This window comes from Oncorhynchus nerka, unplaced genomic scaffold (genome assembly GCF_034236695.1).
Source record: "Oncorhynchus nerka isolate Pitt River unplaced genomic scaffold, Oner_Uvic_2.0 unplaced_scaffold_2000, whole genome shotgun sequence".
Classification (NCBI taxonomy): Eukaryota; Metazoa; Chordata; class Actinopteri; order Salmoniformes; family Salmonidae; genus Oncorhynchus; species Oncorhynchus nerka.
This window is the reverse complement of record NW_027039322.1, coordinates 261-15,485: the sequence shown is the minus strand read 5'-3', so window position 1 is coordinate 15,485 and position 15,225 is coordinate 261. Positions and strand designations below refer to the sequence as shown.

General features: G+C 42.5%; 1 pseudogene; it reads right to left on the bottom strand.

The window, feature by feature from the left end:
- Window positions 1-1,407: 1,407 nt before the first annotated feature.
- Window positions 1,408-12,747, bottom strand: LOC115127245 (uncharacterized; annotated as a pseudogene).
- Window positions 12,748-15,225: the final 2,478 nt, after the last annotated feature.

The following is a 15,225-nucleotide window of genomic DNA, read 5'->3' as shown; positions in this document are numbered from 1 at the left end:
TATAATTGTAATACATACATGCAGACACCGCATCGTTTGATATGACTGAAAGTGTGTCATACCTGAACCGCACCTTTATTTGCCAGGGAAGAGTACATGGTCGGTGAATATATTCAATGTACAGGCTACAATATGGGAATCTCATACGTGGTAATAACTAAAATACATGTGTATATAGGTCTTGCATCCTTGGCACAAAAGGTATATTCTACTCTAGGCTTCATTAATGCCATTCAGACTTCAGGTTCATTGAACTGAATATTTTCAGAACTGTTTTAGGTCCATACCCAGAGCGGCAACAGTTATTTTTAATCCGACTCAAGCAAGTAAATAGCTAGCCATGTTCCTTCAGCTGCATTGCAAGGCAAGCTTACAATTGTGCAGTCAATGCTTTAGCCAGCTCGATTCTTTACATCCACCGTTTCACAAGACAACTGCCTGGTTTGTTAGTTCTCAGGAGTCCCTGAAAGACCATTTACAAATTCATTCTCCTAACACTAGCTAGTCTAACTTGCTAAATAGAGATTTGTAATTTAACTTTGACCAAAAAAAAAAGCCATTTCTCTACATTATCACATTCCTCTCAAATTGTACATTTGCTTGACTCGTTAAGGCAACTTCCATCTGTTTTGTCAGCAATCTTCGTTGAGCGCCACAAGGCAAGGGTGGCTCGTGTCAAAAGTAGTCTTTGGTCATCAAAGCCTTGGGACCCAAATGCATAATGATTGCGCAAACTCCCCCTTGTGGTCTGGAGCAATGAAGCCGTCCTGCAGTGCAAGCTCTCAACTTAAGGAGTGTCTTCAGACCCCGCTGTTCCGTACAGTGTGTTGAAATCTTATCCTGATGCGGAATAGATTGCAACGTAATCATAGAGACCTTCGTAGTTCGGACTTGGAGATTGTGAAGAGATGTCTTGTGGGGAATGCATGGGTGTCTGAGCTGTGTGCTAGTAGTTTTAAAAAACAGACAGCTCGGTACATTCAGCTTGTCAACACTTCTTACACAAACAAGTAGCGATGAAGTCAAGCTCTTCCCATTTGAGCCATGAGAGATTGACATGCATATCATTAAAGAAGAAATGTCCATATTTGGATGGAAACCAAGCTAGTGAGCGGTATCAAGGAAAGTTGTAATTTCAGTTGAAAATTACCAACACTGCATCCAACCACAGCCCTGCTGGTTTCACTTTGGCAAACCACTATAACATTGAGTCAGTTCATCCTACTGGACATTGGAAAGCTTTTGTTTTGACACCCATCATTTGTCCTAGATGGGAAATTCTCCATCCCTCCGGTGGATGGTTCAGAGTTCCATGCTGATTGATACATGTCAGATGACAAGCCTACTACATGCCCCTTGGTGTTAAATGCAAATCAGATACAATTAAGGTAGCTCCAACGGTTAGGATTGTTTTATATAGAACACTTTATTTGACATGTTAGAACAAGACATTACACCCAAAGAATGTATCCAGAAGAAACATATAAATGACGCTCCTCAAAGAGGTCTTTGACATGTCGTTGACCTGTTAAAAGAGAGAGAAACTATTAGTTCAGTTATGGTCTGCCAGGGTCTGAAAAGCATAAAACAAGACCTACCTCTTTTCGAGTTGTCCTGATTCACACATTGTCCACTACAGGGGCCGCCAGAGGGACTACTGGCATCACAGATGACCACATCACAATGGACAAAGACCTAGGAATCAAAGATTTGATGGTGTCATAAAAATGTATGATTGCCACTCACACAAAATTAACCAATAAAGATTGTTGGGGTAACTTTGTTACCTGGCCACTCGGCTCAACCGCATCCTCGGCGAAGGAAAACATATAGGCCTCAAAGCGTTTGACGTGAGGGGGGGAAGTGGACCCTGGCATCAGCTACTACCGGGTGGAAGACGACACGGTATGGATCCTCGGGGTTCTCACAGCTGCCAGTGTAGAGAGAGGGACTAAGTTAGGAACAAGAAAACGCTGCAAACCCCAACCGCCTTGTGTACGAAGTCTTGTGGTGGTGTCATGACTGTCCTGTGAGGATCAGATCAATTTACAGCAGAAGTGGGTTCTTTCTCCCCTCCAGTATAACTAAAGGAATGTTTTTGCTAACAGGCTTTTCCCAACAAAAATAACCTTTGTCTTGAAAAAACATATTTCATATACAATGTAAAGGCTCGAGACTTCCTACCTGTAGAGTGAGGACTTTTCTAGTAAAAATGAAAACCAATGACATTTTTCTACAGCTAATCTCTGACCAGTCTTATGTTAGAAATATTGTTCCAGTATTCACTTTGAACGCGTTAGAGAAACTCGCCTAGAAAATGTGCATAGTAAGTAGCCATGCCACGAGGGACAGAGAGTTGGTCAGACTGACATAAGCGTCCCCGGCGGCCAGAGTGCATAAAAGGAATGGTAACAGAAATTAACATTAACCAGAAAACCGTGAGGCGCAAGCTACACGCTTGGAACTTTCCTAAACTCACAAGTACCTAGAAAAATGACCTTAAGTGAGATCATTCTGCTACTATATCCAAACCATCCTACTCATCACCCACTGAGGAATCAGCGACAGGGTTGATTAGCCCATCTTCCAGAACGAGTGAAAGGAAAACCCATCCTGTAGTTCTGTTCAAGACTGGAGCCACAGACAACCAACGACATTGTGATCTCATGTAGCCAATCAGAGAGAAGACCAACCACCTACCTTTCCACGTCGGGCATCCCGCATAAATACATTCATGCTTTTACTCCAAGCTGGTGCCGGTTCGTGTGTTCAAAAATGTAGCAATGATAAGTGTCCCTTACGGAACGGTGGGGGGTGTGAAGAGAAACCTTGTAACAAGCTGTCATATTGTGTCACCTGTGTGTTTAGCCTGTGTTATTTAGTTAGCTAGTAATTCAATTAAACCAACTTGTATAGTACTGAATCATAAGGCTGGGGTTTTTGCAGCTGCAAGGAGGATACGATGTAAGGGTTAATAAGTTAACTATCAATTTGATAGATTTCTACCGTCTAGAGTTTAAGTCGGGGAGACGGTAACTCTTTAAAACCGCTTCCTCGGCACCCCAAATCCTAACATGATTCATTTAGAGTCGGCTAACAATTAAACAGTCCTCAGATAATTCAAGGTCACGTCACGACAGTGGTTTGTTGGTTTTAATTTCTGATCTTTTGGCCCATCAGACGTGGATGAATCTGATTTAGTACGTTTTTTATTTTATTTTAAAGAACAGAAATTGGGCTTTCCATCAACAATATTTATTTTGTTCTACTGCAATGGCTTGTTAAATGACGGATGTCAAACATGTATATTCAAGTCCATTGACATGAGGTGAGATGTCCCTCTAAACGGTACTTAAAATTCTAAATGACCCAGAATGGTCAGACTACAGGCGACCTGAATATTGATCAATTGACCGTGTTTTAACCAAAGTTGCCGAATAGACAGTCGGTATCATCAACAAGGCAATCATATTTTTCAACACGAGTACTTCATTTTAAACAAGAATTTCATGCAATGCGCCAGAGCAAATCTTCCGCTGTTGGAATAGTTGGTCACACATAATCAATTCTACACCCACGACATCGGATTCACATGTGGAGGACTTCGGTGAACGGCGCAGCTCTACAATACAAGTAACCTACGCAGACAGTTTAGGCCTACTTTTTTTATTTGCATCTTTGGGAGGTTTATCCTTTACTGTTTAACTGCCAGATATTAGCAAAAAGGAATTTGTGAAATCTGAAGACGTTACATTAAGAGACAAATGCCCACACCAGTACAAATCCACTTGAGCTGAATGACGATGGTCAGGATTTTGCACAACGAGATAGTTGCAGTTGCAGCTGAAGTGACAAATCTGAACTGTCCATTTAGTGCACAGCCATGTGAATATTGTGCCTTTTCCTATGATATACAAAACATTTAAGCCTGTTTAAAAAAAACTGCTATGACATTGCTGATTTAATAAACAGCTGCAAAATTACTCTGTGTCCACATGGCCAAATTTAGGTTTTTGATTCCATTTCATAAAAATGGTAAAATTGCGTGATTTGATAGCATTTTGCAAACCCGATCCCCCAAATGAATGGTTTTGACCAATAAAGTTGCTTCACTACACTGCTTGGTGTAACATGCATCCACATACTGAAAAGGCACCCGCAAAATAAAGTGTCATTTGCAGCGTGCATAATCATGGTCAAAGTCATTGTAGCCCATTACAATGTAGGAAAAAGTCATCTTTCAATAGTTAACCAATTTAAATTCTTGAGATAAAAATTAGGCCAGCGTGTCCATCTGTGGCAAAGTGCTCACCCAAATCAAAAATGTAGTAACATTTTTTCAAATATGAACATTACCTAGCTAAATAAGGTTAGCAAGATGCAGCTACACTTGACCGTGGTATTTGTTCATGTTTAGCAACTCCCAATTAGCGCATTCCTCTAGGACAGGAAATTCAATTGAAAGCGGCATCAACTTCTGGGGATCCTGTCAACTGATCCTATTCAGTTTCAAACATCCATGCTGCACAGGCATCTGAACCATCCTTTAGGTTTAGTGCAATAACTGAATTCAACCCAAAACCAACAACTATTCAGTCAGTGTTAAGAGCAGTTGTATGAAACCAATCGGAAAGGCAAGCCAAGCTTGCCAGCCGCTCTTGATTTCCATTTGACTGACCATCAGCTTGGCACAACACTGAACTCTAGCCAACCAAAAGGATAACATTGAGTAAAAAGGTGTAGGTAACGCCAACATTAACCTTTTCACACGCGAGTTCCAGATATCTTCAACAGTCGTCCCAGTGGGAGTTGATTTTATGCACGTGATGTCAGAATGCACTCACCGTGTCAACATGTGGACATTTAACCCGCGCTGACCTCGGACCAATGCACACTACCTGCTAATTTTCTATAGGCTGTTTCAACTTCTAATTTTGCCTCATTCATTCACAAAAGTAGCCCATTTCACTGTTGCAGACCATTTCTATTTGAGAATTTAATGAGCCGGACAAACTTTCCTTCAAAAGAAAGCCCAAGCACTTCCCCAGATCAAGTATACAGTCCTTGCACATTTATTGCCTTCCTTACAAATAACTGTGGACATGTGCATTCCTATCAAAGTGCCTTATTTTCTGTGTAACGTGTTGTCGTTTCTACTGAGTACCGTAAATATAATGTACTTAGCGTTTTATTAACGCGTTCTGATTCTTCCCTAGATTGTAATGGACACGTGTGTAAAACACTTTTGAAGGTGGTACTGAATATGAGCTAACATCATACAATCACGTAAGCGTCTGTCAGACTAATATTGATCTCAACTGGAGTACCCCCATTGTCTTAACACTGAAGTCGTTAGTTGATTTCAACACTGCATAAGAGTGTAAACTATGGTACCTCCGTGTTGCCAGATAAGACCGCCCTTGCCAGGGGTATATAGCTTAGAGAAACTGTCTTCCCCCGCCATGTATAGTTGATAAATTCCCAGATCTTTGTAATATTTCCTGCATCATCCTCTTCACAATACCTTCCCAAAGGACTTAACTATATCTTGCAACTCTGTTTAGCTTTCGTGCTACGGTTGTATTTGGGGAGGTGACGACAATTGGCATTTTGTATAGGTACCTGTAAACTACTTGTCATGTGTATGTCATAACAAGTACAAAGATTAGTCACATGCTGAAGTGGCCAAACTAAGTTAAGATCTCAGGCAACGGGCGCAGTGAACAGCATTCTAGGAGTTCTTGCTTGACAAACATGGCTGCCATAGTTTCTAAACTAGATTTACATGGCTCCCTTGTACCGCATCATACTGTAAAACAAGTCAACCTGTTATTTAGACTAGATGATAACGTTAACATTTATATATTTTACAAGCAAAGGTGGAATAAAATTGTGAAGACCTTTATTTATCATCAGTACAAAACATTGTTTAGATGCTTTTCAGACAACGCGGTTTAGAGTCGTTTGATGCAGCATACGTTCCGTTCCAATGATACGCTGCAGGGACCACTCAGTGATAACAAGCATGTGATCGTACGCGCCAGAATCTCCCATAAGTGTTAAATTGGGTGGAGATCTGGTGACAGACCGCACATGGCTCGCATCGTTTTTAAGCATTGTGACCACTCGACCTATGGATGGGGGCATAGCCACAGTAGCCAAAGTAAATGGCCTGCCAAGCATGATAGGTTGCTAATTACTCAGGAACCACACCTGTGGAATAACACTTGTTTAGGCCCAAAAACAACATGTTACCCATTAATGATGAGATTCCACCGGGGTCGGGAGTCGCGGTCCTCGTTGAGGGTGGCCCAGCAGTGGTCAAGCACCAGCGCTACCTTGGGATCAGATGACGTGGTCAGCTCCACCTCAAAGTGCAGAGGCTGTCTCAGGTACCTCACCACTGGATAGTCCTCCTCCTGGTGGAACGTGTTATACGAGGCGTCTGGAACACAGAACAACCGGGGGTCGTGTTCAGTGGGCACCATCTCGTTTATCATATCCTGTTGTGCCTTAATGAACACAAGCCATTTATAGCCAACACTACCCACCCCCCACCAGAGGATCTGACACATTCCCAAATCAGCTCCTCACAGTTACTCCATAGCCACACCTGTAGATCTCAGAAAGCAAGAGTAATATATCATAAGGTTTAGATTTTTGGGAATGGTTTTGTAAAGGAGACCTTCCAAGATACTTTGAGGCTAGGGGTCAAGTTGAAATTCTGAATTTGTACACGCTTACCCTGAGCGAGTCTCATTCTGACCATTAGTCGACCCGTCCCAGTCTCTGCAAAAGGCTCATTGTCACGCGGCCTGGTCAGGAAGGCCAATGTGCGAGTGATGTTGGCCACATAGTAGCAGGAAACCTTTAACCTAAAAAGAGGGATGTAAGCAACTTCAATAGGGGAAACTTCAATTAGTGGATTGGACACTGGTAGTAGAGGCACATTTTCCCTGTATACAAAGTATTGAGCAATTGGTGAAGAGAAAAAAACCTATGAAAGCTAATAGCTACAACTGTGATGAGTAATGCACTTACTGATATTCCTCCTCTGAAGACGTCGTGGCATTCAGCTTCACCTCAAGTTCATCTGGCAAGGAGATTTCGTTCTCATACAGCATGACATTGTTGATAAACTATGTAGTAGAGGGGAATTGCTTATTACAGCCTGCAGAAGCAAACAGTCCGTAAATACACAGTACCCATCACCTCAGGGTAATAGTCATTTTACCTTCCTGGTGGTGCCACAGGAGTTCACAGTGAAGTGGAAGTAGGCGAACCGATCGTCGCTGTAGGTGGGACCACAGGCGGGGTCGCTCAGGGTCAGCTGACCGGGGTTCAGACCGGGAACAGACTCCACCTTCACCGCCAGCGCAGTCATCGTTCCGTTAGAGAAACACTCTTGGAGGTGGGGAGCAAAAGACAGGTAGCCATCAGACCTGGGTTCTGTATTTGTTACACTTATTGAGCTTGAACCAATGGAATAGCACCAAAAGTGCAAACCATGCCCATCTGGTACTACTATTAGACTCACAGTATTTGCAAGGAACCCAGGTTTGTTAACCATGTTAAACACCTATTTATCGGAAGTAATTGTTTGAGAACCAACCAGTCAGCGTTTTGAGGAAGCTGCAAGCCAGGGAAAAGTATTTGATGGTCATGTTGTTGTAAGGATTCAACAGAGCCACATCCAGTCTGCTCCTGACAGAGGACGAGTGAACTGACTGGGAACCAATGGGAGAGTTCATTAGTCCAATATTGTATGCATGTATACAGGGTATGGAAAGCGAGGCTAGCTAAAGCAATTTAGGTTAACATGTTTTGGGAGAGCGTCGTACCTCAAACACTGCGTCCGGCGAAGAGAAGGGCAACGTGATGGTGAAGTCTGTGTCGCCTTCTGTTAAATACTGTTGAGCAAACTCATGGTTAAGCAGCCGCTTGCCAACCAAGACCACAAAAAAGGGCTCTTGGTTCCTGTAGTCCACAGTGATGTGGAAGTTCTCCGGATCACAGTTGCCAGTGACTGAGGGTGGCACTACAAGGACAAACAGGGTTGTGTTCATTAATTAAGCACAGAAAACAGGAAGGTACTACTTGAACTGGTCCAAGAAGAAACCCTTGTTTAGATTGCAAAATGTTTTGTTACGGTGGGACTGAATAAACACGATCCTGGCAAATCAGGAACAGGGAAACTGGGTCCAAATACTCTAAAGCTTAACATTTTCTTTGTAGAAAGACCGCATAGGAAAACCCTACAGTATGGCTAGTTGGGCTTTCACTGCCCATTTCCTTTCAGGGCAATCATTAACAAGAGGAAACCATTCAACAGTAGTTTGGCGTAGTCCAGAGGCATACCAATGTCCAGCAGTACAGCGTCCACAACGGCAGAGTGAGAGAAAGGAGCGTACTCTGGAAAGATGACCAGGCCGTAGATCAGCTGAAGAGTGAAGGTTGTGACACCTTGTTCCGCCCTTCTCTGTAGTGAGGTTAAAAGCATTGGTCAATTGGTCAGCATTATTGTTGTAACATAACTATTCAACATCAAGTGACAACTAAGTACATATGGGGACTATTAAAACAAACTATATACTTAAAGTAATGTTGCCCTCATTCCTCTAAATCAAATGCACGCAACTGCCAAAATAATGGATACAAAGTACATTTGTGCCATTATTTGAATTAGGGCATGTACAAATCACTGTGCCTTTGCATTTAACAGAAACACACCTCCTTAAAGACCACCGGGTCTGAGAAGGGCACCTCATCCTGAAGGTCTTCAAGGTGTTGTCCGGGGATCTCTGCTCATGAACATTGAAGCCCCTGGCGTTGCACTCTGCAACAGTTAGCACCATGGTGGGAAAGGTGATGTTCAGCAGCTCCACATCAAGGTTGAAGGTCCCCAACTCAAGCACAAACACTGCCTGCTCAGGAACGGTGTCTAAGGGCGTGTCTGTTCATTGGCAAACAAAGGAAAACATTTTGAAATGCGGTACAATGGAAGTTGAAAATTGATATTTGTTATTGGGTAAGTCCAGGTATTGCCTCCCCGTTTCATTACATTTTCTTCTGTTTTGTGCCTAATGAACAACCCAGGCATCCCAAATTACCATAGGCACTATTTAACTAAACCAGACTCACAGTTGCGAACTTGTGGAGGCCTGGCCATCGGAGGCGTTGTGATAGGGAAGAGGACTTTATAGCTGGTGTCCTCATGTGCGACCTCCTCGATCCACAGCAACTCAAGCATGGGCTCAATGGTGTAAGTGACAAAGTACTGGTCATCCTGAATATGGCTCTGTAAGGGAGGCAAGTGATGAAGTCAGGCTGTAATACACAATTTGAGTGCAAAAACAGGTAAATGTTCCTTATAAGCCAGAAAGTTAAAGACAATTATTCCACCGCTTGTCTTTTTGCCGCTCGTAATGTAAGACAAAATATCCAAAAGGAAAGTATTGGTTACCAGACTTTAGAGAGCTGGTAGGTGTATGGTTGTCAACTTGCATTTCCGGCGGTGTGCATTTTCAAAGCAACTGACACGCAAAGTAAACACTTGCACAATATGTAAACAGCAGCCGAGTGTTGCTTGTATTCAGTCGACAGTGGCAAAGCTACCGGCTACCTAAAAAGTCAGGTAAACAATCCTTTAGTGTGGATATTTGGTCTCAAATTTCAAGCGGCTAAAGGACAAACTGCAAAGACAAGCGGTAGAGTATGTTTAAATGTAATTTCATGCAACATTCACACAATTTTGCAATCCATTGTATATTAGCCTGATTAAGCAGACAATTGCTCAATAAGAAACATTTTACACAAGACAACGTTTCTAAGAGTTTACCCATGAGAGATGGCAAAGGGTTACTGCAAAGCACTGACAACTGCTGTAGTAAAAGGGCTCTACAAATAAGACTTAGAAATTAAACAGGAACATTTTACTCATCCAATGCTGACCTTGAAGTAGCCGCCAACCGCCCCCACTGGAATTTTAACAATAATATGAGCCTCTGTGACTAAAACCGAGTAGTTTCTGGCAGCCATTTCCTCAGTGTCCATCCTCTTAGCGTCAATTCCCATGTACACCTCCAACATGGTGAAGGCATCAGAGGACAAAAGTGGTCTATGTGCTTGGGCATGTACCAGGTGATCACTTCTGGAGTAAAGGTCACTGCCTCTGCAGTGAAACAAGAAGCCAAGTGCACATCAAAACAGAACATTTTGCAACTGAAAACAACTGCCATTATTTGGAAAAAGTTCCAAAACATTTTTCCAACTGAACACTACATGAAAGTCTTGTCTGGAGCCAATTAAGAACTGGGCTTATAGGATCTTAAATTATTTCGCACTCAACCTGGTGTTGGACAAACAGCCGTGGCATCTACTCGAGTAACCAGCCACTTCTGCTCAAAGAAGGTTGAGGTTGAGAGCACCCGCATCGGAACCCCAGCTACCTGTTCAGGGGGCAACCACACCAGGGCCATGTTCAGTAAGGCACACCGTTCAATATGTTGCAGAGTTCAGGTAGGGCCAGTTTCCAAATGTTTGCTCTACTGAACATGACCCAGTTCATGGAGGTCAGCTTACATTCTGGAGGTATGTCTCCTCTGCATTATGAGGGCTTCTTAACACCAGCCGTGTGAGAGTGTTGGCTATTGCATAGCCCTTTCTTTGGACCTCATCCACATTCATGACATTCTTGCTAGGACTAAAGACGACTGCTGTCATTTTGTATCCTGAAGCAACAGCCTGTCTCAGGAAATGGAAACATGAATTAAACAAAATTTTCAACAAACGCACATTGTTTAGCGCCATCCTGTCATTTTGTAGTGAAATTACAGAAACTGAAATACGGCTACCTCAGCTCCTCTCCGGAAGTTGCCGCTCCTTGCTTCCCGGGCCCCCAGTGGGCTGTTCGGGATGGTTTGGATGTCTGGAAGAGTCCTTCTGACAGACACCTAGAGAAGAAAGGCCATTATTCCCTATGCATTTTCTCCCTCCCATACAATAGGAAATCAAGGGCCAGTTCTCAATCTGTCCACTCGCCTCCTTAAATGCATTGAGAATAGGCCAAAATTCCTCACCTCTAAAGTTCTCCTATGTGCATTTTGAAGAGGCGAGTGGAATTGAGATAGAGAGTCAAGACCTCTACGTTGTGTCGCAGAAGAAATGAAACACTGGACAGTTGTAGCTCTAGACAGATCATTTATACAGGCAGTACGACAAGCACGACTGTAAACATGTCCATTGGGGCATGCTCTGCTCACTTGCCTCCATGTAGTTGCGGGCGCACAGAATCTCTCGGGAGGTCCAGGGGGTGTAGCTACAGGTTTTGCCCACTCTATACACAGGGTCTTCAGTCATGTGGTTTCCTGGCAGCCTGAACTGCATGACCAAGCTGAACATCTTATCATCCTAAAATGAAGGGGGAAGGGAAAAATGGCTTCATTATATAGCAAAAAACTAAATTCAGGTGACATTCATGCAAGTTATAGACTGTGGCAAAATTGGCTATATGAATGCAGCTGCCACTGTATTGAAGCCACACTACAGGAGTAGAGCTCAATAGTTCACATCACTGCAGTCTGTATCAGAAAGTTGGCTGGCCCTCTGAAAGTCCTCCATAAACTTCTGCTGTACCTTACGTCATCGTTAACTTAGAGGTAAGAGATACCAGACCCAGGGGTGGCTGACAATGGAGATCCTTTTGATATCCACAGAGTTAAGTAAAACTGCTTCAATGTTCTGGAACCGGACTTCTAATAACCTCCATGCGCTAAATTGTATGTATTAGCAACTCAGGCTTATTGAGGACCTTTTTTACTGAAGAATGGGTTTTAAATTATTTCATTTTTCCATCTAGTGATGCAAATATTGACTTGTATCTTTGTGTATACAGGGCTCATCTGTAAAAGAGCCTGGTCTCAGCATGACTCCATGTCAAAGGTAAATAAAATGACCTTGCTACAGTATGAGTTGCAAATGCAGTGACACTGAAAGGCAAACTGTCAATTTGAAGTACAAGCAAACGCTACAGTTCTTAGGGTTACCATGTTTTGGGAAAAGCAGTTTTGAAGAGAAGCAAAAAACATGGCATTCCCCATGGGGTCAAATTTAAAGCTGAATCCACACTGAGTAGCAAGGCCAGGCGTCAGGTTTATGATTTGTGTGTCATCTGGAAGGGATGGAGATGGTGTGAACACAATAGTTGACAAGCAATATCAAGCCATGAACTATGAAAGGAGAGAAAGCGAATCATATAAGGCAAACTCACTGAAGACAGCATCAACCTCTTCAAAAAGAGGAGCACTCAAACGAATAACGTTACCAAGGCATTCAGCGTTGAGGTCATCTGGAATAGGAACGGTTAGTTGAAAAAATCTTTTACAAAAATAGTCAAACGCTTAGTCCTTAAATTTGCAAGGTGCAAAATGCATACTTATAGAAGGTGTCTGTTGTGCTTGTATGCCCTCAGCTGCCATCAATAGGCAAAACAACCTGTAAGGCATTTGAGAAATTATTATGATTGATTAAAAGGAGGAAGAACACAACTCAAATGTTTGCGTCGCATAAGACTCTCCTAGGCCTGCTACTACTTACCCTGAGCTAAGGAAAATAATCATTGTAGAACAGATTTGTTCTGATAAAATACACAGCTACAGAACCTAATATATGACCCAAAGTGTGCAGCCTACAGCCCAGGGGTATGCAACTTTTACCCTATGACAAAGGCTTCCCACACTCAGTCACCTGAACCCCAAACCCCAGATTTTCTTTTTATTCCCCTAGCCCTACAAAGCTGATTCAAATAATAATCCAGCTTTGTTAATCTGAATCAGCTGTGTAGTGTTAGGACAAAAACCTAAATGTAAGGCAACTGTTCTGTTCAATTTTTAGGAAGGGTTCAACCGCTTTATCCATTCATGAGGGGCCAGGGTGCACCTCCTCAGGTTAATAGAACTCCTCATTAGCCACAACAGCCTTCACAGGTGAAAAAGCATATCCATCTCAATGTCCCAGACAGAGAGAAAGATATTGGCCTCTAATGGCCAAAATGCTGGTGCAGTCAACTGGGTGGGACTACTAACTTCATTGGCTGAGCCCTACTGGTGACCCTGTTGAAGCCATGTCCAATCGGGTCATCAGAAGGGCCTCAGACAATTGTGAAGAAGAAATGTTACTACTTTAATGTGAAGATAGCCTCAATGGCACTGCCCATGCTGTCACAGACACTATATTGGCACAGATACATAGATGAGTCTTTTTGGCTTCTTATTATCTTCTTGTCCAGAGGTGCCCAGAGTAAACTGCCTGCTACTCAGTCCCAGAAGCTAAGATATGCATATTATTAGTATATTTGGATAGAAAACACTCTGAAGTTTCTGAAACCATTTGAATGATGTCTGTGAGTATAACAGAACACATGGCAGGCAAAAACCTGAGAGAAAATCCAACCAAGAAGCTGTAAATCTGAGGTTGGTCGTTTTTCAACTCATTCCCTATTGAAGACACAAATGGTGTCATGTTGCACTTCCTCGATGTCAACAGGCTTCCACTAGATGTCAACAGTCTTTAGAACCTTGTTTGATGCTTCTACTGTGGGGTGAGGGCGAATGACAGGGAAATGAGTCAGAGGTCTGGCAGAATGCCTTGAGCTCGTGACGCTCTGCCTCACATGAGAGCGAGCTCTGTTCCATTGCAATTCTACAGACAAAGGAATTCTCCGGTTGGAACATTATTGAAGATTTATTTTAACAACATCCTAAAGATTGATTCTATACATCGTTTGACATGTTTCTACGGACTGTAACAGAACTTTTTGACATTTCGTCTGCTCCTAATGAACACGCTTCGTGAGATTGGATTTGTTTACAAAACTCGCTAACAAAAGTAGCTATTTGGACATAAATGATGGACATTATCGAACAAAACAAACATTTATTGTGGAACTGGGATTCCTGGGAGTGCATCCTGATGAAGATCATCAAAGGTAAGTGAATATTTATAATGTTATTTCTGACTTCTGTTGACTGCACAATAAGGCGGATATCTTTTGGCTTGTTTGGGCCTGAGCGCCGTATCAGATTATTGCATGGTTTGCTTTTTCCGTAAAGTTTTTGAAATCTGACACAGCGGTTTGCATAAGGCAGAAATATATCTTTAATTCTGTGCATAACAATTTTATTGTCATCAAACATTTATTATGAGTATTTCTGTAAATTGATGTGGCTCTCTGCAAAATCACCGGATGTTTTTGGAACTACTGAACATAACGCTCCAACGTATACTGAGATCTTTTGATATAAATATGAACTTTATCAACAAAACATACATGTATTGTGTAAATGAAGTCCTATGAGTGTCATCTGATGAAGATCATCAAAGGTTAGTGATTAATTTTATCTCTATTTCAGCTTTTTGTGACTCCTCTCTTTGGCTGGAAAAATGACTATGTTTTTTCTGTGATTTGCCTCTGACCTAACATAATCGTTTGTGGTGCTTTCGCCGTAAAGCCTATTTGAAATCGGGCACTGTGGTGGGCTTAACAAGAAGTGTATCTTAAAATGGTGAAATACTTGTATGTCTGGAGGAATTTTAATTATGAGATTTCTATTCTTTGAATTTGGCGCCCTGCACTTTCAATGGCTGTTGTCATATCGATCAGCCCTAAGAAGATTGATCTATCTCTATGAGGCAAGACAATTGTCATTCAGATTAAAAGGTGACTGCACTTCCTGATTTGGCCTTAGCTGTGTTCGAATACTCGCACTAACTGTACTGTTTGTGACATGAATTGAGTATTTAGTATGCTTATTGGTCATAGTATACCTGTATAAATATATCATAAGGCATACCTGTATACCTCTGGCCCTTCTTTGGACACTGTGTTAACTAACCTCCAGATGAGCTTCAATGTGCCATACAACTCTCCTTCCGTGGCCTCCAACTGCTCTTAAATGCAAGCAAAACTAAATGCATGCTCTTCAACCGATCGCTGCCCCGCACCTGTCCGCCCGTCCAGCATCACTACTCTGACGGTTCTGATTTAGAATATGTGGAATACAAATACTTAGGTGTCTGGTTAGACTGCATCTCAATCAAAAAGCCCCATTTACTACCCACCACTGCAACCTATATGCTCTCGTTGGCTGGCCCTCGCTTCATACTCGTCGCCAAACCCACTGGCTCCCGGTCATCTACAAGTCTCTGCTAGGTAAAGCCCATCTCAGC